At 39.5% G+C, this 24744-nt stretch overlaps 1 protein-coding gene across 14 annotated transcripts in view; it reads left to right on the forward strand.

The window, feature by feature from the left end:
- Positions 1 to 24744, forward strand: part of TMEM164 (transmembrane protein 164) — a 177307-nt gene that overhangs the window by 20668 nt on the left and 131895 nt on the right. The window lies entirely within an intron of this gene.

Here is a 24744-nt window from a genome sequence, read left to right on the forward strand (position 1 = left end):
CCTAGTGATACTAGCAGCAGCCTGGTTCTTTTGGCCCTGTCCCTTTCTACTTCCGAAACCAGAAATGTAGATCCAAGTTTGGGGCATTCTCAGAAGATTCAGGTATAATTTAAGGTAGAGGTATTCTTCTTCCCAGACCCCTCTACCCATACGGTTAGGATTAGGGTATAATTATAGTCACCACAAACATCTGTTGAACACTTACCAAGTGCCAGGCACTGTGGGATAGATGCCATTATTGGCATTCCCATTTTATAGATAAGAAAAATAAGGGTCAGAGAGGTTGACGTAACATACCCAAGGTCACATAGCTAGGAAGTGACCAAGCTGGTATGGATATGTAGTAACAACACTCAAAAGCCAGTGTTGTTACTGTTAAGCTAATAGAGCCTAACATGAAAAGAAGTTACCAATTATATTTTTGTATGGATGAAGAACCATTTGCCAATTTTCTGCAAGCCAATTTAGGGAACTGGCCAAAAGATAAGCATCCTACCTATAGCTGTGTTCTACTGTGGGGTGGACTGTATCAAGAAGCTTGCTAGTCACCTGCATGTGTCAAGTAAGTCACTTCCCTTCTTTGAGATTCCGTTTCCGCCCCTGGAAATGAGAGGGTCAGACCAGATGGTATCTAAGACCTGACCTCTTCCAGCTTCATTTCTTACTTCCTGGTAGAATGGAAAAATTGTAGAATAGGTTGAAGCATAAAATGCATCAGAAATACAAATGTGGAGAGAGTACATAGTTCATCCTGGACGGGTCAGTTAGCCAGTTACATGTTGGTTCTGTTTTCCCTTGTGAAATTATAACAAAATGATGGGGTTTTGTTGTTTTGTTTTGTTGTTTTTCATTTTTGTTTTTCAGTGAGCTCCTTGCTAACATCAGAAAGTACTACCTTTCCTTTATTGTTGTTTGGTTCTTTTGTTTGTTTGAGACAGGATCTTCCTCTATCACCCAGGCTAGAGTGCAGTGGTATAATCACAGCTCAACTGTAACCTCGAACTCTTGGACTCAAGAGTTACTTCTACCTCAGCCTCCTGAGTAACTGCACCTGACTAATTTTTTAATTTTTTTATAGACAGAGTCTCATTTTGTTGCCCAGGCTGATCTTGAACTTCTGGCCTCAAGCGATCCTCCTGCCAAATTCCTGGGACTGCTGGTGTGAGCCACCGTGCCCGGCCTCCAGCTTTCTTAAAGTAGCTATTATTTAATTTCAGGCCTTGTAGTCTCTAAAACTGTAAACATCAAATAAAGCCTGAAGGGTAACAGGGCACTTAAATATGAGATGCCATATTTTATTGCTTTGTGTGAGAATTAGTAAAATTTGTGTTCTGTTTTATAAGAGGGTCTTGGGAGATGATGGTTTCTAGGAGAGAAGCAATTAAAACAACAGATTGTACATGTAACCTTTATCTCCTTGCAGGGTTTAAGAGCAGGCAGATATATAACTAGGTCTAGGGTATGGTATCATTCACTTATCTGTGTATTGTGAAAAGAGCTTGTATTCAGGAACACTAGGTTAATCTACAAAATCTAATACTGCAATTAGAATGGTAGCCTTGATCTTAAAATTTTTATGTTGTTATTGTTGGGTGTGTGTGTGTGTGTGTGTGGGCGCGCGCGCGCACACGCGTGCATGTGCGCATGTATGTCTGTTTGCATATGTGTTGTTGAACCCAGCAGCCCTTATTTTGGATGGTTTGTGTATCAGCTTGCATCAGGCAAGGCCCTGAGAGCTTGTCCCCAAAGCCAGGCTCTTTCCTCCTCTCCTGCGGGCTCCCGTATGCCTCCAGGTTCTTCTTTTAAGGCAGAGTAGACTAGGCACTGCTATTAGAAGGAACAGAATTATTTACCTTGGGACAGGAAGGAGAATCCCTAACAGGTGGGCTCGGATGGCAGTACTGCTTGGCACATAGTCAGTGCTACACAAATGTTAAGCATTCTGTTCACTGGTTCTAGGTTGAAGCCCTTGGGATGCTCATCACTTGTTGGCTCAGGTTTAAGGGCAGCTGAGTTAGAAAGCCCAGCAATATTGCTATACAGAAGGAGTTAAAAACCAGGTGGCATCAAAACCCAAGCTGCACACACGTCCTGTTCTTCAGCTGCCAACTCTGTACCTCAGCTGATTTTACCTTATTCTCACCTAGGTCTGGGTAAGTTCACATGAGTGCATGTTCCTGCCATGAATATCCTGGTTTTCAGAAAAAGAGTGAGTGAGATGAGGCCACACTGTTGCAATATTTGTTTGTTTGTTTTTAATATTGCTCAGTCATGCCATGAAATGGGTACCTCCTAAACACTAACTTGGATACCCTGCTGGTTTGCTGACTTTCAGTTTCCTATTGACATAATTATTGTTTGCATTCCCATTCTAATTTTGGCCTCTGATCTCAGTAAGAGGGAGAATTGAAATACACAGCCTCACACGAATTACACACACCTCCCTCATTCATTTCACAAACTAGCCTCCTTTATTTCTTCTCTAATTCTGGCTTGGCATAGCGCTTTGGAGTTAGATCTGAGCTCAATGCTAATTTCTATTACTCATGAGCTGAGTGCCTTTAAGCAAATCACCTAATCACTGTCATTATGTTTTTCATTTGTAAAATGGGGCTAAAAATTCTATCTACCTCTTCAAGTTATTGAGAGAATTATGTGAGTTAATATTTCTAAAGCTCTGAGAACACTATATGATACATATTAGGTATTCAAAAAATGTTAGTTACAGTCGTCCTCCTTGCTCCCCAAGAAATAGAGCCAGTGACAACAACCTTTCTTTTAATACCTCACAAACTTCTCCTGGCATTAGCTGTCTGAAGGGGCTGAGGTTTGCCTTTTTTTTTTTTTAATGATGATGGAGATTAGTCATTAGAAACTCTGGATTTCATCCTCACAGGAAGCTTGGAGTTGTTGACTTTTGCTCCTTGTTAAAGAGTTGGTAAGACTGGGGTGGAAATCTCCAGAGAAAAGGGTGTGTTCCTCTACTAATTACTCTGTAGACAGCAGAGTGTATGAGTAATGAGCATTATGCTGGGTGTGGGAGTTCAGTGCCCAGAGTTTGGGAAAACATGGGTAAGTTTCATTGACTCTTAGAGTAGTTCGTGGCTCCCTGACTGTACCCTGGAGATGTACTGGAGTCCAATAGTTAGAAACTCAGAGCCGTGGGTAATAGGCCTATTACCTATTTCTTCACAGTAATGATAATAGCTCACATTTATTTTGCCCTTACTTTGTACCAGGTACTGTCCTAAGTACCTTATGTGCATGAACTCATTTAATCCTCACAAGAATTCTAAAAGGTAGGATACAGAGCAACTAAAATAGCTTGCCTACAGTCACACAGCTAGTGGGGTACAGCTTGGATTAGAAACTAGGCAGTCTGTGTTCAGATCCCAGAAACTTAACCAACTGCTTGGTTGAGTCTCTAGTCCTTCGGTTTTTTCTTTCTTTTTTTATTTTTTGAGACAAAGTCTAACTCTGTACCTAGGCTGGAGTGCAATGATGTGATCTTGGCTCACTGCAACCTCTTCCTCCTGGGTTCAAGCAGTTCTTGTGCCTCAGCCTCCCAAGTAGCTAGGATTACAGGTGCTCAGCACCATGCCAGGCTAATTTTTATATTTTTAGTCACCATTTTGGCCAGGCTGGTCTCAAACTCCTGACCTCAGGTAATCCATCTGACTTGGCTTCCCAAAGTGCTGGAATTACAGACATGAGCCACTGTGCCCGGTCTGGGTTTTCTTTTTTAACTTAACATGTTGTAATTTTGTAACTGCTGGTCTTTAGAAATGCAGTTAATCTTTGTGCATTATTTTTTTTATCCACACAACCTTGCTAAATGCTTTTAAGTTAATTATAATAAATGTATCTGAGGATTCTTTTGGGTTCTCTATGTTCACAATCATACATAATCTGCAAATACTGAGACCTTTGTCTCTTCCTTTGTGGCAATTATTTTTTCTAATATCTTTTTCCCGACTTACTGTTTTAGTTTAGACTTCCCATATGGTACTTAATACAAGTGATGGTATATGCTTTCAGTGTTTCATCATTAAGTATGATGTTTGCTATGATTTTTTTGTTGGTATTCTTTATTAGACTATAGAAGTTCCCTCCTATTCTGTTTGCTAAGATTTTTTTAAAAATCATGAATGGATGTTGCATTTTATCAGAAGCCTTTTCTTCATCTGTTGAGATGATCATACTGCTTTTGTTCTTTAGTCTTTCAGTGAGGTCAATTACACAAATTCATTTTCTAATATTAAGCTATCTTTGTATTCCCGGAATCAAGTCACCTTGATCATGACGTATTACCTTTTTTATTGTTCCTGGATATGGTTTGCTAGTGTTTTGCATGATATTCTTGAAAAGTGTGAGTGGGCCTAGCACAGTGGCTCACGCCTATAATCTCAGTACTTTGGGAGGTTGAGGCAGGTGAATCACCTGAGGTCAGGAGTTAGAGACCAGCCTGACCAATATGGTGAAACCTCACCTCTACTAACAGTACAAAAATGAGCCAGGTGTGGTGGCATGTACCTGTAGTCCCAGCTATTCGGGAGGCTGAGACAGGAGGATTGCTTGAACTCGGGCAGTGGAGGATGCAGTGAACTGAAATGGCACCATTGCACTCCAGCCTGAGAAACAGAGCAAGACTGTCTCAAAAAAAAAAAAAATAGTGAGTGAATCTGGCTCTAGTTTTCATTTTTCATACTGCCCTTGTCAGGTTTTGGTATCAAGTTTGTGCTACCTTCATAAAATGGATTGGGCAATGCTGATTCCTCTTTTTCTAAACTTTGGAAAAGTTTGCATGAAATCAGAGTTATCTGTTTCTTAAACGGTTGTTAGAACTTGCCTATAAAACTATCTGGGCTTTGGTATTGTCTTTTGGGAAGATTTCGGACTACTGATTTCAATTTCTTTAATGGTTATAGGAATTTCCAGACATTCTATTTTTCTTTAGTCAGCATCTTTAATTTAAGTTTTACTAGGAATTTGACCATTTTGCCTAAATTTTCAAATTTATTGGTTTAAAATTGTTAATAGCTTCTTAACTATAAGCACTACAGATCGTTAAAAGATGTCTTTTTCTGTCATACTATTATTTACTATTTAAAAAATCAATCTCATCAGTAGTTTGTAAGTTTTATTTATCTTTTATAGGAAATAATTGGGACTTTGTTGATAGAGCTATTATATGGTTGTTTTCTATTTTGTTAATTGTTGCTTATTTTAAAAATCTGTTTTCTCCTTCATATTTTCTTTGGGGTTATGCCTCTTGTTCTTTTCCTAACTTAGGTGGGATGCTTTTGGCTTATTTATTTTTAGACTTTCGTAATTGACTATATTCATTAAAAGGTTAATAATTTTTGCTACCTACTGTTTAGCTACATTCCACTAATTTTGATATGTTATAATGTTTTGTTATTGCTCAGTTCCAAGTATTTTGGAATTTCCATTGTGCTTTCTTAACTCATGGGTTGTTTAGAAGGATTAACAGTTTTTTTGCCTAAACCTTTTAAAAGTTATCTTTTTGTTGCTGGTTTCTAAATTAATAACATTGTGATCAGAGAATATGATCTGTGTGTTCTCTTTCTTTGAAATTTGTTGAGACTTGTTTTGTGGCCCAGTGTGATCCAGTATCCACAAGATCAACCTTGTTAATTTTGCTGCTTTTCAATCACCTTATCTAATTTTTTCTCTGTTTAATCTATCAGTTACTGGGAGAGTTGTTAAAATTTACTACCACAGAGATAGATTTATCTATTTCTTTTAGTACTGCTAACTTTCACTTTATATATGTTTGAGGTTGTTTTATGGTATAGTATGTCATTTTTTGCATTTATTGTTACATCTATTGATCAAATGTTCAATATAGGGGTCCCATGGCAACTTAGAGTGTAGATAGATCTACATGCTGTAAGGGTGGCTTGGTAATAGCAAAAGCATTCCTCTGGGTGGGCTGGGTAAATTGGATTTTCAGCTCCAGGGAAGGAACACACTTACAATCAAAATTGCACCTTCTTAGTTAAAGAATTCTTAAATTCGACATTACCAAACAAAATTAACACCCTCATATCCTCAAGTGCCATAGGCTTTTGTTGTCATTAAAAACACTCTTAAAAGTGTCATTCCTTTCAGGATGCATGAGGGGTTGGGAAGGAAAGCTTTATTTTTCTTGTGCCTTATAGATATTACTTCCGGTTGGTCAGACAGGTTTCAGACCCTTGGACTTTCTTCTTTTAATTGCCTAGCATTTTCTATGAAACCTGATTGAAATCCTGTTACCTCTTTGCTTTTTAGGTTCAGTGACTGTAATTATGTGGGTAATACTTGTCTCCTTTCCCCTGACAGAAGTGAGGTATGGTATGGAGAAATTGAAGTAATAATTGCATAGGGGTTCTAAATAATTTATTAGTTCCTCCACTTGCTCTGCAAGAAAAAAAAAAAACAAAGTCTATAGAGGACAGTGTTCACAAGGATCAAGCAACACAAATGATGGTAACGATTCCCCCTTTTATTAGATTTTCGAATGAAATCAGACTGTGATGCTGGAAGGCATACAGAGAGACAAATTACATTTGGTCACATATGGGTGGGAATGGAACCTTTCAGCTCCAGCTCTTGAGCCTATGTCATACTGTGAAATCTTATTTTCATGGTCTGTTAGGGGAGCTCCTGATTCTGATTGCATTTCCTAAATAAGCACTTTGAGCAGGTCCTCTTCACTAGCCCTTCCTTCCCACCCAGAGAGTTTCAATGAAGAGGGAGCAGGTGAGCCAGTTAGGATCTTGTTTCTGGTGTTCTTTCATTTAAATGTAACAATACTTCTCTGTCTCTTCTTTTTTTTAAAAAAAACTATTTTTTGATTATAGAAGTAGCATATGATCATAAATTAAGAAATTAGCAAAATAGAAATGTATAAAACAAAAGTGAAAGTTCCTGGTAATCTGTTTCCCTGACCTGTACTTTTCTCTCTCTGTCTCTCTCTCTCTCTCTCTTTCTGAGACAGGGTCTCACTCTGTTGCTCAGGCTGGAGTGTGGTGGGATGATCATGGCTCACCGCAGCCTAGACTTCCCTGGGCTCAGATGATCCTGCTGCCTCAGCCTCCTGAGTAGCTGAGACTACAGGTGCATGCCACCACACCTGGCTAATTTTTGTATTTTTTATACAGACAGGATTTCACTGCATTTCCCAGCCTAGTTTGAACTTCTGGGATTAAACAATCCTCCTATCTCTGCCTCCCAGAGGGATGAGATTATAGGCATGAGCCATCACATTCGACCTCTTTTTTTTTTTTTTAAGATTTTTCCCCATGTTTCTCAATGTGGGTTTTATTATTGTTCAGATATGAAAAGGCCAACAGATCAGTAGACATTCTTGTCAAAAGGAACTATTATGGTACATTGTGTCTTTTGTTTTTTTATTTTTTTAATTATGCTTTCAGTTCTGGGATACATGTGCAGAACGTGCAGGTTTGTTACATAGGTATATATGTGCCACGGTGGTTTGCTGCACCCAGCAATCCATCATCTCCATTAGGTATTTCTCCTAATGCTATCCTTCCCCTTGCCCCCCACCCGCCAATAGGCCCTGGTGTGTGATGTTCCCCTCCCTGTGTCCATGTGTTCTCATTGTCCAACTCCCACTTACGAATGAGAATATGAGGTTTTTGGTTTTCTGTTCCTGTGTTAGTTTGCTGAGAATGATGGTTTCCAGCTTCGTCCATGTCCCTGCGAAGGACGTGAACTCATTCTTTTTTACGGCTGCATAGTATTACATGGTGTATATGTGCCACATTTTCTTTATCCAGTCTATCATTGATGGACATTTGGGTTTTAACTTTTTTTAAAGAGTAAAGGTCTCACTCTGTCACTCAGGCTTGAATGCAGTGGTAGGATCAGAGCTCACCATAGCCTCAAACTCTGGTGCTCAAGCTATCCTCCCACTTCAGCTTTCCAAATAGCTAGGACTACAGATGCACACAATCACGTCCAGCTAATGTTTTATATTTTTTAAAGAGATGGGGTCTTGCTATGTTGCCCAGGCTGGTCTCAAACTCCTGGCCTAAAGTGATCCTCTTGCTTCAGCCTCCAAAATGCTGGAATTATAGGCATGAGCCACTGTGCCCTGCCCTAGTCCTCCTTTTTGTAATAATTTTTAAAAGGTTTTTTTTTTTTGCTTATTATTATTTTTAATTAGCCCATAATACTTATATAATAATACTTTTATATGTTTTTGGAGTACAGTGTGAGATTTTGATACATGTATTCATTAACCAGTGTCTCCCTAATCCCTCCTTTCCCCCTACCTTTCCCCACCTCTAGTAACTACTGCTCTCTATTTCTATGAGAGCAATTTTTTAGTCCTGCTCCTCTTTTTTTTAATTGCATTTTAGGTTTTGGGGTACATGTGAGGAACATGCAAGATTGTTGCATAGGTACACACGTGGCAGTGTGATTTGGTGCCTTCCTTCCCTTCACCTATATCTGGCATTTCTCCCCATGCTATCTCTCCCCAACTCCCCACCCCCCGCTCTCCCTCCCCTGTTTCCCCCCCAGAGACCCCAGTATGTAGTGCTCCCCTCCCTGTGTCCATGTGTTCTCATTGTTCAACACCTGCCTATGAGTGAGAACATGCGGTGTTTGATTTTCTGTTCTTGTGTCAGTTTGCTGCGAATGATGGTTTCCAGATTCATCCATGTCCCTACAAAGGACACGAAGTCATCCTTTTTGATGGTTGCATAATATTCCATGGTGTATGTGTGCCACATTTTCCCTCTCCAGTCTATTATCGATGGGCATTTGGGTTGGTTCCAGGTCTTTGCTATTGTAAACAGTGCTGCAATGAACATTCATGTGCATGTGTCCTTATAGTAGAACGATTTATAATCCTTTGGATATATACCCAGTAATGGGATTGCTGGGTCAAATGGAATTTCTATTTCTAGGTCCTTGAGGAATCGCCACACTGTCTTCCACAATGGTTGAAGTAATTTACACTCCCACCAACAGTGTAAAAGTGTTCTTCTTTCTCCACATCCTCTCCAGCATCTGTTGTCTCCAGATGTTTTAATGATCGCCATTCTAACTGGTGTGAGATGGTATCTCAATGTGGTTTTGATTTGCATTTCTCTAATGACCAGTGATGATGAGCATTTTTTCATGTTTGTTACCTCATATATGTCTTCTTTTGTAAAGTGTCTGTTCATATCCTTCGCCCACTTTCGAATGGGCTTGTTTTTTCTTGTAAATCTGTTTTACTTCTTTGTAAATTCTGGATATTAGCCCTCTGTCAGATGGGTAAACTGTAAATTTTTTTTCCCATTCTGTTGGTTGCTGATTCACTCTAATGACTGTTTCTTTAGCCATGCAGAAGCTGTGATTAGGTCCCATTTGTCTATTTTGGCTTTTGTTGCCAATGCTTTTGGTGTTTTGGTCATGAAGTCCTTGCCTACTCCTATGCCCTGAACAGTTTTCCCTAGATTTTCTTCTAGGGTTTTTATGGTGTTAGGTCTTATATTTAAGTCTTTAATCCATCTGGATTTAATTTTAGTGTAAGGTGTCAGGAAGGGGTCCAATTTCTGCTTTCTGCACATGGCTAGCCAGTTTTCCCAACACTGTTTATTAAACAGGGAATCCTTTCCCCATTACTTGTTTTTGTCAGGTTTGTCAAAGATCGGATGGTTGTAGATATGTTGTGTTGCCTCCGAGGCCTCTGTTCTGTTCCATTGGTCCATATCTCTGTTTTGGTACCAGTACCATGCTGTTTTGATTACTGTAGTATAGTTTGAAGTCCAGTAGTGTGATGCCTCCTGCTGTGTTCTTTTTGCTTAGAATTGACTTGGCTATGCGGGCTCTCTTTTGGTTCCATATGAAGTTTAAGGTGGTTTTTTCCAGTTCTGTGAAAAAGGTCATTGGTAGCTTGATGGGGATAGCATTGAATCTGTAAATTACTTTGGGCAATATAGCCATTTTCACGATATTGATTCTTCCTAACCATGAACATGGAATATTTCTCCATCTGTTTGTGTCCTCTCTTAATTTCATTGAGCAGTGGCTTGTAGTTCTGCTTGAAGAGGTCCTTTATATCCTTTGTTAGTTGTATTCCTAGGTGTTTTATTCTCTTTGTAGCAATTGTGAATGGCAGTTCATTCTTGATTTGGCTCTCTTTAAGTCAGTTATTGGTGTTTAGTAATGCTTGTATTAATTGATTAAAAATCAATTTTTTCACATTGATTTTGTATCCTGAGACTTTGCTGAAGTTGCTTACCAGTTTCAGGAGATTTTGGGCTGAGACGATGGGGTCTTGTAGATATATAATCATGTCGTCTGCAAATAGAGACAATTTGACTTCCTCCTTTCCTATTTGAATACCCTTTATTTCTTTTTCTTGCCTGATTGCTCTGGCTAGAACTTCCAGTACTATATTGAATAGGAGTGGTGAGAGAGGGCATCCTTGTTTAGTGCCGGATTTCAAAGGGAATGCTTCCAGTTTTTGCCCATTCAGTGTGATATTGGCTGTTGGTTTGTCGTAAATAGCTTTTATTATTTTGATATACGTTCTGTCGATACCTAGTTTATTGAGGGTTTTTAGCATAAAGTGCTGTTGAATTTTGTCAAAGGCCTTCTCTGCATCAATTGAGATAATTATGTGGTTTTTGTCTTTGGTTCTGTTTATGTGGTGAATTTTTTTTTCTTTTAAATACCTCAGTTAATGTGAAAGAATTCTCCTTAAGTTGGCATTTCTCACAAAAGTGTAATGTGAAAAAAATTCCAACATGATGGGGTAGAGGGCTCCAGATTTTACAGAATATGGCTGAATGAAGTAAAGGTCAGGTGTTGAAGGAATTGGAATTGAAAATACCAATTACTCATCTTTATTTAAAAATGGGTAAATATAAGGCAGAGAGTAAGATTTCAGGTACACACATCCTGATGCAGCTATGTTTATGTGTGTTGGGGTGATGGATGGACAAGAGGTATAGTTCAAGTGAGATCATTTTTGTGAAATGGCTTTGTAAACTGTAACATGCCCTATAAATATGGGAGTAGCATTAATATTGGCTCTGACTCTCCAGTGTGGCCTTGTGTGTTTGTCTAAACAGTTGGTGCCTATCAGTTGTCCATTGCACAAAGAACTGACAAAATGGTATCCTATGCTTCTGTTGTTTCCTTTTGCAATCCAAAATCTTAGTTAATTGCCTTCATTAGCTTAATATATACCACATGAAAAGGGTATAAAAGCAGAACTCAAAACTCAGAGAATAAAGGACAGAACGTAACTAACTACTGATTAGTAGTGTACAGTTGACCAACCTCATGCAGGGAATTGAAGCATATAAGAGTCATCTAGTACTACCTCGAATACAGTAAAGTGGATGACGGCATTATATAAAGTGTAAAGCTGAATAATAATGCGAAGGATTGTTGTCATCATGACTACTGAGATTGGCTGTTACCCAGCGACTTAGCTGTGATATGCTTCCAGGCAGTTCCATAGAAGTCCTGCAAGCCCCTTTTTTATACAGGTGCTAGAAAGTGATATAGAAATACTGTCTCCTGATGACTGTGAAAGCCAGACAGCTAAATTTAATAAGACATTTGTCAAGGAGATGGAAGATTATGGCCAATTTTCGTAGACAGATAGTTGCCGGCTAAAACAAAGCATGTATTGAACTGTTTGGGAGTAGGAAGAAGCATTGCTATGACAACAAATTACTTATATTTGATTTAGAAGAAGGAGAGCAGTGTAGCTTAATGGTTTAGAAAGCTCATGAGAACAATTGTTGGCACAGGTTTATGTTAAAATATAAAATGTTAAGTATGATCTGTTAAATAATTGAGCACCTCAGAGCATTCTGTCTCCTTTCTCACTCTCTCTAACCAGTAAAAGACAGTATAAATAAAATTTTTTTAAAAAGCTAGCAGAGTTACATGCAAATTGTTCAATTTTATGAGGTGCCCATATGAAATTCACAGCCTAAATTTGCTGGATTGCAAGAAAAGTCATGTCTTTAAAGGAAAAAAAGAACCCAGAGACCTATTTACTGTGTTTTCATGCCATCCAAACCTGATGATGGCAGTTTGGAATTTCTCATACTTTAGGTGATTAATCTTCTTTGTGATTGGTAGTATGTTTCATTTGAAAAGAAACTACACTTCTGACCATTTCTGTCCTTTGACTGTGTTCATGCCTGAGAGAATGAATAAACAGTCATTTGTATGAACTGGTTATTTGTAGTTCCCCTGGGGAAGTAGGCATCAGGCAGGTGGTAGTGAAGGCATCTAGCAGGTGGTAGTGAAGGCATCTAGCATTTGGAGGAAGCTTGTGGTTATAGAGGCTTTCCCTTAGAAAGATAGCTGTTTCCTTTCCCTAAAGGTGAAGCCAAATAGATGGTCCATATTCACTGGGGATAGGTATCAGTGTCTTGTTCATCAGGTTGTGAGGGTGGATAGATCTAAGGGCTCATTGAGGGCTCTTAGGGCTCTTGAGGCAGAGGTTCAGATACTTTCTAATCTCTCCTTTTTTGCCTTTCCCTGCTCCCCACTTTTACCCAATACCATCTTCTTGTTTTCCCCCTATGCTTCCAGAAGAGGACAGTAAAGTAGGAAACAGGGAAAAGCTTAGAAAATGGAGGACTGATTTCAAGAGGATAGGAATAACTACTCTCAACTTTTAAACTGCCTCTGCAGGCAAAACTCACAAATTTGTATCCTCCGCCCCACTTCTTTGAAGGGAAGCATTCCACTGGCCATTACTACTGGGGGAGGCCATGCCATAGAGTTCATTCAGAGGAGGAAGATCGAAAGTAATAAGCCAGAACTTAGTCTAACCTTCTCCTGTAAAAGAGAAGTGGGCCATTATCACAGCTGTTTTGATGAATCATAGAATTTGCCTGGCGTACTGTTTAAATTTCACCTTCTTATGTGACTTGGTATTCTGTATTTTGTTAGTTGGCATCATGTCAGATCATGTTCTATCCTCCTCAGAAACTTCAGGTGCTCTCAGTTACTTATAAATTAAAATCCAGAATTGGTGAGCTGTTCCTAAGGCCCTTCATGATGTGGAAATATACCTCTTAGAAAAAGGTTGCAAAAGCAACACATACTCATTATAGAACATTTGGAAGCTAAAGAATTTGGCAAGCTTTTTCTGTAAAGGGCCAGTTAGTTAATGTTTTAGACTTTGTGAACCGTGCTGTGTCTGCCACAACTACTCAACTCTGCTATTGAAGCACAAAAGCAGCCACAGATAATGACAGTATGTGAGAGAATGTGTGTATTCTACATACAAATCAGTCAGTAGGCCACATTTGGTTCGTGGGTCATAGTTTGCTGAACACTGCTATAGAAAATAAAAATCACTCATAGTCTTGCCACAAAAATGTTAATGTTTTGCTTATTTTCCTCCTTTTATTCATATTGTTTTACATGCTTCTGTCTGTACTGTATATTACCAGTTTTATACCTGATTTTTTTTTGCAAAGCATCCTCATAAACATTTTCTGTGTTATTTAAAACATAAGCATAACTTAATGCCTATGTAGTACTCCATCCTGTAACTGGATCATAATTTACCTAGTCATTGCCTGGTTTGTTTTTATTTGTTTGTTTGTTTGTTTGAGATGGAGTCTTGCTCTGTCACCCAGGCTGTAGTGCAGTGGCATGATCTCAGCTCACTGCAACTTCTGCTTCCCGGTTCAAGTGATTCTCATGCCTTAGCCTCCCAAGTAGCTGAGACTACAGGCTACCAATCACCATAGCCAGTTAATTTTTGTATTTTTAGTACAGACAGTGTTTTACCATGTTGGCCAGGCTGGTCTCGAACTTCTGATCTCACGTGATCCACCCACTTTGGCCTCCCAAAGTGCTCCTATTTTTTTTTTTTTTTGCAGTTATAAATTTTAAAAAGTTTCTTCTTGTAGAAATCTTTGTGTTTCAGATTATTTTATAGGTCATTTTCCATGAAGTGGAGTTACCGGGATGGGAGTATGGATGTCGTTAAGCAGCTTACTATCACTTTCCTTTTAAAAAGTGTTATATGTAAATTTTCAGTGCCACAAAAGAAGTAGCACTCGAATATAAATTTCCTCAGCAAGGCAATTTACTTCTATAGAAGGATGGGGCTCACAGATGGAGCAATGGCGAGTGCACACCTAGACAAGGGACGAGAAAGGGTTCTTATTCCTGACACAGGTAGCCCCTACTGCTGTGTCGTTCCCCTATTGGCTAGGGTTAGACAGCACAGTCTAAGCTAACTCTGATTGGCTATTTTAAAGAGAACAGGGGTACGAGCCATAGTGTCGAGGTGGGTAGTTTGGTGGGAAGGACGGTTACGGGACAGGTCCGAGCAGGTGACCAGGGGTGACTCAGGGCAAAGCACATGACCGGAAGAGATGACTGAGATGAGTCAGGATGAAGCAGGGTACCTGGGGAACAGATATAAACTACTGATTAGAACCAGTGGAAGAGGTTGTTTACTGAAACTACAAGGAGGTTAAACTTTAAAATGGAGAATTAAAGAATAAGAGAGCTGAACATACTGACATACTGATTCTTTGAAGAAAAACTTAGAGTTCACTGTACCTAACAAAAGGTAGTGCTCATGCACATTCCCACTAGCAGTGGAGACAGAGAAAGCCTCTTCCACCTCATCCTCACTAACATCAGATATTCTCACAAAGCAAAATCTTTTTTGTTGTTGTTGCTCTGCTTGCTTAGCAAAATCTTCTTTTAAAGCAGTTTTTTTAAAAAATGGCATCTAAGTTAATTCGTAATTCTTTGATTATTGTGGTGATTGGAGAAAACATTTCAAATAATTGTTGAATGATGAATGGGATCACTAGTTGTCATAGTTCTTCTTTGGCTCACTTTTTCAAAAATGCACCCTGGGCCCTAACTCAGTTCTCCTTTTCCTCACGCAGTTTCCTGCTTTCATCCTCCTGGCTCCTTCTGTTAAAATTCTACTCATTCTTTAGGGCTCAGTCCTATCTGAATTAATGTACCTTTCTGTGGAGTCCTCCCTAGTTCCTCCTACTCGATATGATCTCTCTGCCTTTGAATCCCCATAGCACTGTGTACCTCTCTCATGGTGTTTATCTGTTTCTGCCCCCTTTTGTGGTTATCTCTGTAGTGGCTTTATGCCTAATCAGCCCATTGTATGCTAAGTTCTCTGCTAAGCTCTGGGAGTCACTGCACAGATAACATTACCCAGGGCATGGACACTGGGCAATGTTATCTGTGCAGTGACTCCCAGAGCTTAGCAGAGAACTTGGGGTACAATGGGCTGATTAGCCTCCTAGAGCTATGTTGAAAGGTTCCTGAGATCTGCTGCCAATGACCTTTCAAAAACTTTGATGTTGCAATTACCTGTGAGGTTTATAGAACAGATTGGGATCACTGGATCACTGATAATAGATGCTTTGCTGATTACTTAAGATGGGCTGTATCTATAAGTCCTAGTAACTCCTTCTTGGGAAATTTGGATCATCAAATTCTCCAAGTGGTGATAAAAAACAATTTTAGCATATGTTAGGCTGTTGTATATCTCTGGTAGAATTTTATGTGATGATGGAAATGTTTTATATCTATACTGTCTGATATTGTAGTCAGTGGCCACATGTGGCTATTGTGCACTGTATATGTGGTTACTGCAACTGAGGAACTGAATTTTTTTTCATTTTACTAATTTTAAATACTTTAAATAGCCACATATAGCTAATGGTAACCATATAGGATAGTGTAGGCTAATATAGAATATTTAAAGGTATGGTCCCTTTTTTTTTTGAGACAGAATCTCGCTCTGTCACCCAGGCCAGAGTGCAGTGGTATGATCTCGGCTCACTGTAACCTCTGCCTCCTGGGTTCCAGTGATTCTTCTGCCTCAGCCTCCCAATTAGCTGGGACTACAGGCATGTACCACCACACCTGGCTAATTTTTGTATTTTGTAGTAGAGACGTGGTTTCACCATATTGGCCAGGCTGGTCTCGAACCCCTGACCTTGTGATCTGCCCGCCTTGGCCTCCCAAAGTGCTGGGATTACAGTGTGAGACATTGCACCTAACCAAAGGTATGGTCTCTTTTTTATGGTTAAGAGAAGCTGGGTATATATAGTGACCCATGGTAACATTGACATTGTAGTTGTCTGGAGTTTTGGAGAGGCATTCTAGATCCTGTTAGAGCGAGCGAGAGAGAGAGAGAGGGAGAGAGAGAGAAAGCCATAAGTTTGGTTCAAAATGGAAACTGATTCCAGTGGGAAGTCTATGTTGGGAGAAAAGGGAGATGATGACAGATTGCTAGGGTAGAGGCAGAGCACAGTAAGCTGGAATACCAAAAGGAGACATTTGGACATGATACAATTGGTGATAGGGAACCATTAAAGATTCATGAAAAGAGAAGTGACAGATGAGCATGGTGTTGCAAAGTGTCCTTTGCCAGGCATATGAAGCTGCTGGAAAAGGATATGTTATAGGCTTCTCTCCTTCAGTGGACAGGGTTGGGCAGTAGTGATTCACAAACTCCATCAAAACGCAGCCGCATCAGAAAACACAAATGATTTATTTTTGCATTAGCTTCCAGTTATTGTGTGCCTTCCTGTAGTTCGGATATACACCACTATATATTGTGGAGGGATTGTAATTGGGGGTTTGTGGAGAATGGTCACCTGAGTGAGGGGAGGCAGGCCAGTCACCTCTGCTTAGCCACAGGTAGAACTGCCATCTGTGACCCTGGTGCCTTGAAAGGTGTGTCTTGAATGGCTCTTTGACTCTTCAGAAACAATCTGGGAGCCGATTCATTCTGTTCTCATTTGCCTGCTTCCTTTATGGGCGAGTAGCAAATTTCTAATTTTACTGTTAGGAGAATATTTTCAATGTCATTTTTTAACCTTTCGATTAAGTTGAACTTTTCAATTAAGTTTAATTATATTTCTTCCCACTACCTACTGCTTACTGCCCTCACCCTGTCATTTATTAGATTGCTTATATTTCCACAACTATGTTGTGACCTTAGCACATGAACTTAATTATTAACTATCATAGTTTTAAAGAACAGCCTTTGGACTCATTTTTAAGAAAAAGAAAAACACTACTAAAGGGATTCTCTGTCTTATCAGATTCCCCCACATGTCCAGTTAACCCAGCCACCCTCATTCTATACCCTACCTGTATTCTCACCCTTCAGACCCCACCTTGGCTCAGGGAGATGGTCCAGCTGGGAAACAACCTCCCTTTTGGAAAAACGTGCTCCAGTTAAATCATACCTAGAAGTCTCCAGAAACCCTTGACCCAGGAGGGGCCTTGGGATACAACCGACAATTAAATCTCCTGGTGTCAGGCGATCTTGCAACTGAGAACTGAGTGCCCCTTCCACCTTACTCATAATTGACAGGGGCCAGTGCCTTGTGTGGGCCCCAGCTCACCTGGCATCACCACATTTCACCCCACCTTATTCCACTTCACCTCACTTTTTCTCCTGCTTGAGAGACTAGAAAACTGTGAGTAGCCCTTCATGCCTGGCATAGTGAAGCAGCTTTCTCACTAATGCTCAATTCAAGGAAAGAGAAAAATTCTTGCCTTGAGTTGCCACAGGGGGTGGGGGAAAGGGGAAATTAAAAAAAAAAACTACTTTGAGCTACACCCTTAAGATTTTTGCAAAAATCAATTATATTTGGTTTCTCTTTTGATCATGAAGGTGGTGGTATAGTTTAAGGATTAGGGACATGGATCCTACTGGAATCAGATACTATTGAACTAGAATTTTAGTTCTATCACTTGCTAGCTGTTTGAGCTTGGGGAAGTTTCTTAACTTCTTTGAACCTCAGTTTACTTGTCTGTGAAATGGGGATAATAACGCTTGCCTTGCATGGTTGTTATAAAGATTAGAGAATGTCTGTACAGCAAGATTTCTGGGACCTAGTAAGGACTCCATAAAAGGTAGTTGTTGTTATTAAAGCTGGTCGTTTATGTCTGCAACAACCACAGGGTTAAGCTCATTAACATCCTTTTTTCTCAACCCTCAGCTTGCTTGCTTTTGCTTTCCTGAAGCTGAAGATATTTATCCTCAGGGCAAGAGACATTGGGTATGAAGGATTTAATGAGACAGATTTTCTTGACAGAGGAAAGACTGTTAGGTGCTGGATGAGTGAGGAAAACTCGAGAGTGGCCTTTGCCAAGGAAATCTAAAGCAATTGCCACCCTGTCTGAGAGGTTTCTGTCCTGTCTGAAGGTAGGAGTGGGGGATGGTTGGATGGATGAATGGATGACAGCCTCTTGCTGGCCTTTTAAGGAGTGCATTCCCAGGAAAATAGCCTCTACTTTCCGCAGTGTGGGAGTGAGGGTGGGGGGGTGGGGCGGTGGATATTGTTTTTGAGTGAGGGAAACCTTGTATTCCATACTTAAGTGGTCATGTTCCCCCACCTTGGGATGCTCTGTTGGCCTGATTTAAGGAAAGCTTTTTGGTTGATCTTTTCATCTTCAGAAATAACACCAGAAATCAATTATGCTATCACTTTCCTTATAAAACTAACTAGCTTTCACTTAGTCGATGGTGTTCTAGGAATTCAGTGTGTCTGGATATTGAATTTTTGTACTGCCTGGGCAAGGTTTTCTGAGAGTGGTATGTGTGGTGTGTGTGGATGAGGGGGTGAGGGGTAGCTCAGAGGGCGAGGAGTGGAGCATTGTCTTCAAAATCCCCAAGAAAGGGTGTTTCCAGGTCTACTGCCCTATTGAGGATTCTAGCAAATAGAGGTAGGGCTGGCTCATTCATATATGTTAAAATAAAATGTTAAGGGGACTTCCTTCTAAGAGCCAACTCTAAGGCATTCTCTCCAAATTTACTCGTCTCTGTTGCTATCTCTTTTGTTAGAATGAGAAGATAATCTTGAAAAATTGCTTATGTACAAATCTATATGTTAAATCCTACTTTTAGTGCAGAGAGGCAGCTTGCCAAAAGTAAATTCCATAGAGAGCCTTTTAGGCAAACTCCTTTGGTAATGTGAATTATAGCCTTTGAATTTCTTGGTTGTTAAATCTTGATTTTTATATCTGGATTTGCTTCAAGCAGTTCACCTATTTTTTACTTTTTAGTAGAACAACTGGGTATGTTCCTTTTATAAAATACTCAGGGAGATGGAACCAGTGTCATGGTCCCTTGATCTAGGTCCCTGGAGACTTAAGACCTCAGAGCTGTAGTCAGCAACTCTGAGTTCCATCAGTATGCCAGTTCCCAGCAGATTTTCTCTATCTGTATTTTAAGGAGTTGTATACAGAATCACTTTTCAAGATGACAAGATGCAAGGTAATATGGTTTGCAAAAAGAACTGAATGAATCTTTTTTCCCTCTTTATTTTAATGGAGGCAAACTGAATGAATTCTTTCCTTAGTTCCTACTGCTGGTCTTTGTCTTGGTTGAAATTTCGTTTTCCCTTTGCTCAGCCACCTCTGGGGTTACCTGCTGCTTGGGCTGAAGTCCTGAGGCTTAGCAACAAGTAACCATGTTGCCTCTGAGGCTAGTGGGCACAGCTGAACACTAAAGTTGACGCCCAGCTTTCAGCTTGATTTGATGAGATGCCACTGCTAAATGTCATCTTTTTTATGGATCCCTATTTGACTGACCCTTCAGATAAACAGGTGGACAGGCAAATATTAAATGGGAAATGTTTCTGGGAAACAAATTCATTTAATAGTGTTACCTCATAAATAGGTAACAAACACAACTCTACCCCCAATCTGCACTAGCCTATATAGTCAAAATGAAAAAGTAGATTGTTTCTTTTTTGCTTTTGTTATGGTTTTACTTCAGTGAATTCTCTAATCAGATCCCTGTTTGTACAGAAGTTTCCAAAATATTTGTTGTAAATTGATCTGAGCCAATTTGGCTGTCCACAGTTGATTGGATTCTATTCTGGTAGATATCATTAAATCTCCAAGAGTTAGAGGTAGGTAAGGGCTATAGGTTTTCCCCACACAACCAGTAGATTACAGTGAAAGCAATTCTGCCACATAACTGTTTATTGATAATGAGGCATAAGACAGTTAGACAGCCTGACCTGTACACCCAGAGACATTTCAGCTCTTTTTTATTTTTCTGCCCAGCACCATATTGTGTGAAGGGTTCACCGGAGATAGATGTGACAATATTTTAGCAGTAGGATTTGGCTTACTTTCTAATTAGAGGGCACATCTGAGTCCTCCATTAAATTTCTGGACATAAGATTTGTTGGGACTCCTGAGCCTAAGGTGTCATTTTAAAGGGGTGAAGGATATTAGGCTAACCAGAGTCTTATATCCAATTCATGCAAAAGTGGGAGCAACTGAATATTTCCAAGTGATCTTTCTATCTTGAACACTAGGCAGTTTCCCTAATGAAATATTTCTGGTATCCATTGTTGTAATGAACAAACGATCAGAAGTGAAGCATGTAAGTGTGGCTTTTTTCCCATTAGAAAAAAGTTAAGGTATGTTTAACATAGAGTGAAATTTACCCTTTTAATGATACAGTTCTGTGAATTTTGACAAATGCATACAGTTGTATGAGTACCCCAGTCAAGATAGAGAATATTCCCATCACCTCCAAAGATTCCCCTGTACCTGGATTGCGGGATCTTTTTAAGAGCAGCTTTACTGAGATGCAATTCATATACCATACGATTCACCAACTTAAAGTGTATAATTCAGTGGTTTTTGTATACTACATTTTTAAAAATTGTGGTTTAAGATATACATATACAAGATATGCCATTTTAATCATGTTTAAGTGTGTACTTCAGTAGCATTAATTTCATTTGGAATGTTATGCAACCTCCGCTCCTATTTCCAACAGTTTTTTTTTTTAAATCACACCAAACAGCAGCTCTGTGTACATTAAGCAATAACTTCCAATTCTTACCTCCCCCATCCCCTGGTAACCACTGTTCTACTTTTCTGTCTCTATAAATGTGCCTATTCTAGGAACCTATTGTAAGTGGAATCATATAATATTTTTCCTTATTTGTCTGGCTTGTTTTACTTAGCAAAATGTTTTCAAGGTTGTAGCATGTATCAGAACTTTGTTCCTTTTTTAAGGCTGAGTAATATTACATTGTATGTATATACCACATTTTATTTATCTGTCAGTGGACATTTAGGTTGTTTCTACCTTTTGGCTATTGTGAAGAATGCTGAAATGAATGTTGACATACAAGTATTTATTTGAGTCCTTGTTGTCAGTTCTTTTGGGTATGTGTATACCTAAGAGTGGAATTGCTGGGTCATGCTATGTTTAGCTTTTTGAGGAACTGCCAAACTGTTTTTTTCCACGGCAACTGGCCACTTTACATTCCCACCAGTAATGTACAAGTGTTCCAATTTCTACATATCCTCACCAGCACTTGTTACTTTCTATTTTAAAAATTATAGCCATCCTAACAATATGAAGTAGTATATCATTGTGGTCTTGTTTTGCATTTTTCCTGATGACTAGTGATGTTGAACATTATTTCATGTGCTTATTAGCCATTTGTTTATCTTTTTTGGAGAAATGTTTGTTCAAGTTCTTTGCCCATTCTTTTAAAAAACTAGGTTGTTTTTGTTGCTGAGTTGCAGGAATTCTTGATTGTAGGCTTTGATTAGAAATTTCAGTTGCTGATTAATATCACCCCTGGAGTTTGTATTCTCAATTAGGGTCTTCAGATGTTAACAGCAGTGTGTGGTAAATGTTTAAAGCTCTGATTTATGGCATTTGTCAATTTCCATGGTCAATTTCAATATAGCCCCTCGCTAAGGTTACAAAGGAGTTGGGAAGAGATGTACACAATCAACTCTTTCTAGCCAGTGCTGTTGGGCTCCCAGCGTGCAACTGAATGTTAACACCCTATGGCGTAGAATAAAACTAACACAGAGACATATTTATCACAGTGTCTACACTGAAACTGTTTAAATTAAATTAGACATAACTAAAAGTAAATGAAAATAATTTTCAATTATAACACATTGGCTCCTTCAATAAAAATAATAGTTATTTGTTGAGCACGTCATATGATAGATGTGTTCTAAGTATTAATAGATATTATCAGTAAATAGAGAAGGAAATGTAGACTACTTTCTTCTAACCCCAGGGATGCTTCTTTGTTACATAATACCCTCCAGCTTCTGTAAAACCTGTTTAAATTGGAATTGAAAACTAAAGCTGTGGTGGTACTACCCATCAACACACTTTAAGGGGTTAAAAATATCCCTTTCCTGGTTGCAAAAAAGCATGCGTTGTAAGAAAAATTTAATCAAGTGAGAAATGTCAACAATGGAAAATGAAAGTCCCCCATAAACCCATCTGCTAGAGATAATCATTAATAACAACCAGCGCTTATTCTTTCAGAGCTTTTTCTTTACACATTTTTAAAATAAAAATGAGATGATTCCTTATAATCTGAGACATTTTTCACTTGATAACATAGTTAGGCTATTTTCCATGCCAGTGTGTATAGCTCTACTTCATTCCTTTTAACAGCTACCTAATATCCCTGTGTGAAAGAAACGTAAGAGATTTTGAAGGGCTATTTTGAAGAAGTGATGATAGGTGGCACATGGGACAAAAAGGCTGATGACTGGATACCAACAATAGAGGGACCATACTTTCTCCCCCCAGAGGCTACCATGAACTTACTTACCTGAAATGATAAGATGAAAATCCATGAACATTGGGAAGAGTTACAGGAAAACTCAAACTAAGCTAGTTAGGGATAATTGAGAAATAAGACTACATATCAAATTCCTTCACATGTCTTTAGGGCTTTTTACAGCTCTGTCTTTGAAACCCTATTTGGAATCTCTTTCTTAATCTCCAGTAGGCCCTGCTTTGTGTTTGGGAAACATTGTTTTCCAGGAAATAACAACCTTTTAATTTCTCTTCCTCTGTTCCTTATCTTGAGAGATGGCTACCACCATGTTTTCTTGCTGTGACATCTGTCAGGTTTTTTGTTGTTGTTGTTTGTTTTTGAGACAGTCTTGCTCTGTCACCCAGGCTGGAGTGCATTGGTGCTATCAAAGCTCAATGCAACCTTGAACTCCTGGGTGGAAGCAATCCTCCCACCACAGCCTCCTGGATAGTGGGAGCTGCCACCATTCCTGGCTTTTTTTTTTTTTTTTTTTTACTTTTTTCCACAGATGGGGCGTCTCAATATATTGCCCAAGCTATTCTCGAACTCCTGCGCTCACATGATCCTCTTGCCTTGGCCTCCCAAATTGCTGGACTTAACAGGTGTGAGCCAACATGCCTGGCCCGATATGTAAGTTTTCAGTGGTGGCCAGTGTTTCTTTGTTTTCTCCTCTGTCCTAGGTACTTGTCACTAGGAAAGTGCTTAATGACTCTATCAGGTGTGGTATTTATTATTGTTGCAACAGGGAATTGATGAGAGAAAAGAAGGTTATCTAGGGGATGAGTTAGCCGAGAAGTGGAAGAAGACAGCTGTTATTAGGTTGTTGTCAAAATAGCTTGCTTTACTCTCTGGCATGTATCACTCCAGGGAATGAAATAATCCAAGAATGATAAGCTCTCACTTGCCATCTGTTGGTTTGTGATGCTGCTTGCCTTGTTCTAGTTAACATTGAACACTGACCTCACATGGCACTTGGAGAAACTTAGAGGAGGATAAGATGATCACAGAGTGTAAAGCAAACTGACTGAATGCTTGCAGAGAGATGGGCTAAAGGCCAATGATATCAGTTTATCAGGATGTGTCTGCCTTATACTCTCTTCTCTTTACCTCTTTACCCCAGGGACCTGGCAGAATGGTGTTTCCTCTGTAATATGACATATTTAGATTCTTTTAGCAGTTTAAAGAAGTTAATTTAATGGGGGTGAAAGGGACTAAGATTTTAGGGTTGGGGTCAGGTAATATCCTTTGTAAGAAAGATTATGGGTGTGTGAAGCTCATGAATGGACATGTCATTATCTTTCAAATTACATGCTAAAGATCAGGCTTGTATCATATGTATTTTACTATGCCTTTTGGTCCATATCCCAGGCAAACCACTCTATGCCAGCTGTGGTAGGTGCCAATGGCCATGAACTGTGCCAGAGACCCTGCCTCCCTGGCTTAGGTTGATTGGACTAAGAGTGGCCACCTGTCACCAAGACAGCCCATCTGTCACCTAGCAGGTAACATGGGCTTGATGAGCTGAGAGCTGGGTCTTTCGTATTCCTCTCCTAGGAAATTAGAATTGGGAAGCTGAGAGTCTAAGGCAGTTTGCAACTGCAAAAACAGCCAAAAGAAGATGGGGAGTGGAGCAGTCATGGCAGTCCATGTCCTAGCTAGTTTGATGAAGGGACAGAAACCATGAACAAACAGAGGGACCTTGCAAGGGAGGAAAAGAGATGCCCTGAGAGGCAGAAGAACTGTTTCCTACAGACACCATGAAACCAGAACCACCTTCCAGTTCTCTTGAGGCCCAGCTTTATCCATACCCTAGGATTCGAATGGGATACCTATATTCTTTCCACAAACCTCCCTTTTCTTGAGCCAGCTTGAATGAGACTGTTTTCTCACAGTGGAAATTATCAGACCAGATCTAGGCCCCTACCTTTACAATAGACTTCTGGGTTGAGTCAACAACAGTTGGTTGACATTTAAGGTTAACATGAAGTGCTGACTATTCTAGGTATTACGGGGAACAGTGGAAAAACACAGATACCTGATTATTTCTCTCAAGCTCAGTGCTGACGTTATGGGCTTTGAATCCCTGTTCCTGGCAAACAGTGAGAATGAAAAGAGG

This window comes from Callithrix jacchus, chromosome X (assembly GCF_049354715.1).
Source record: "Callithrix jacchus isolate 240 chromosome X, calJac240_pri, whole genome shotgun sequence".
Classification (NCBI taxonomy): Eukaryota; Metazoa; Chordata; class Mammalia; order Primates; family Cebidae; genus Callithrix; species Callithrix jacchus.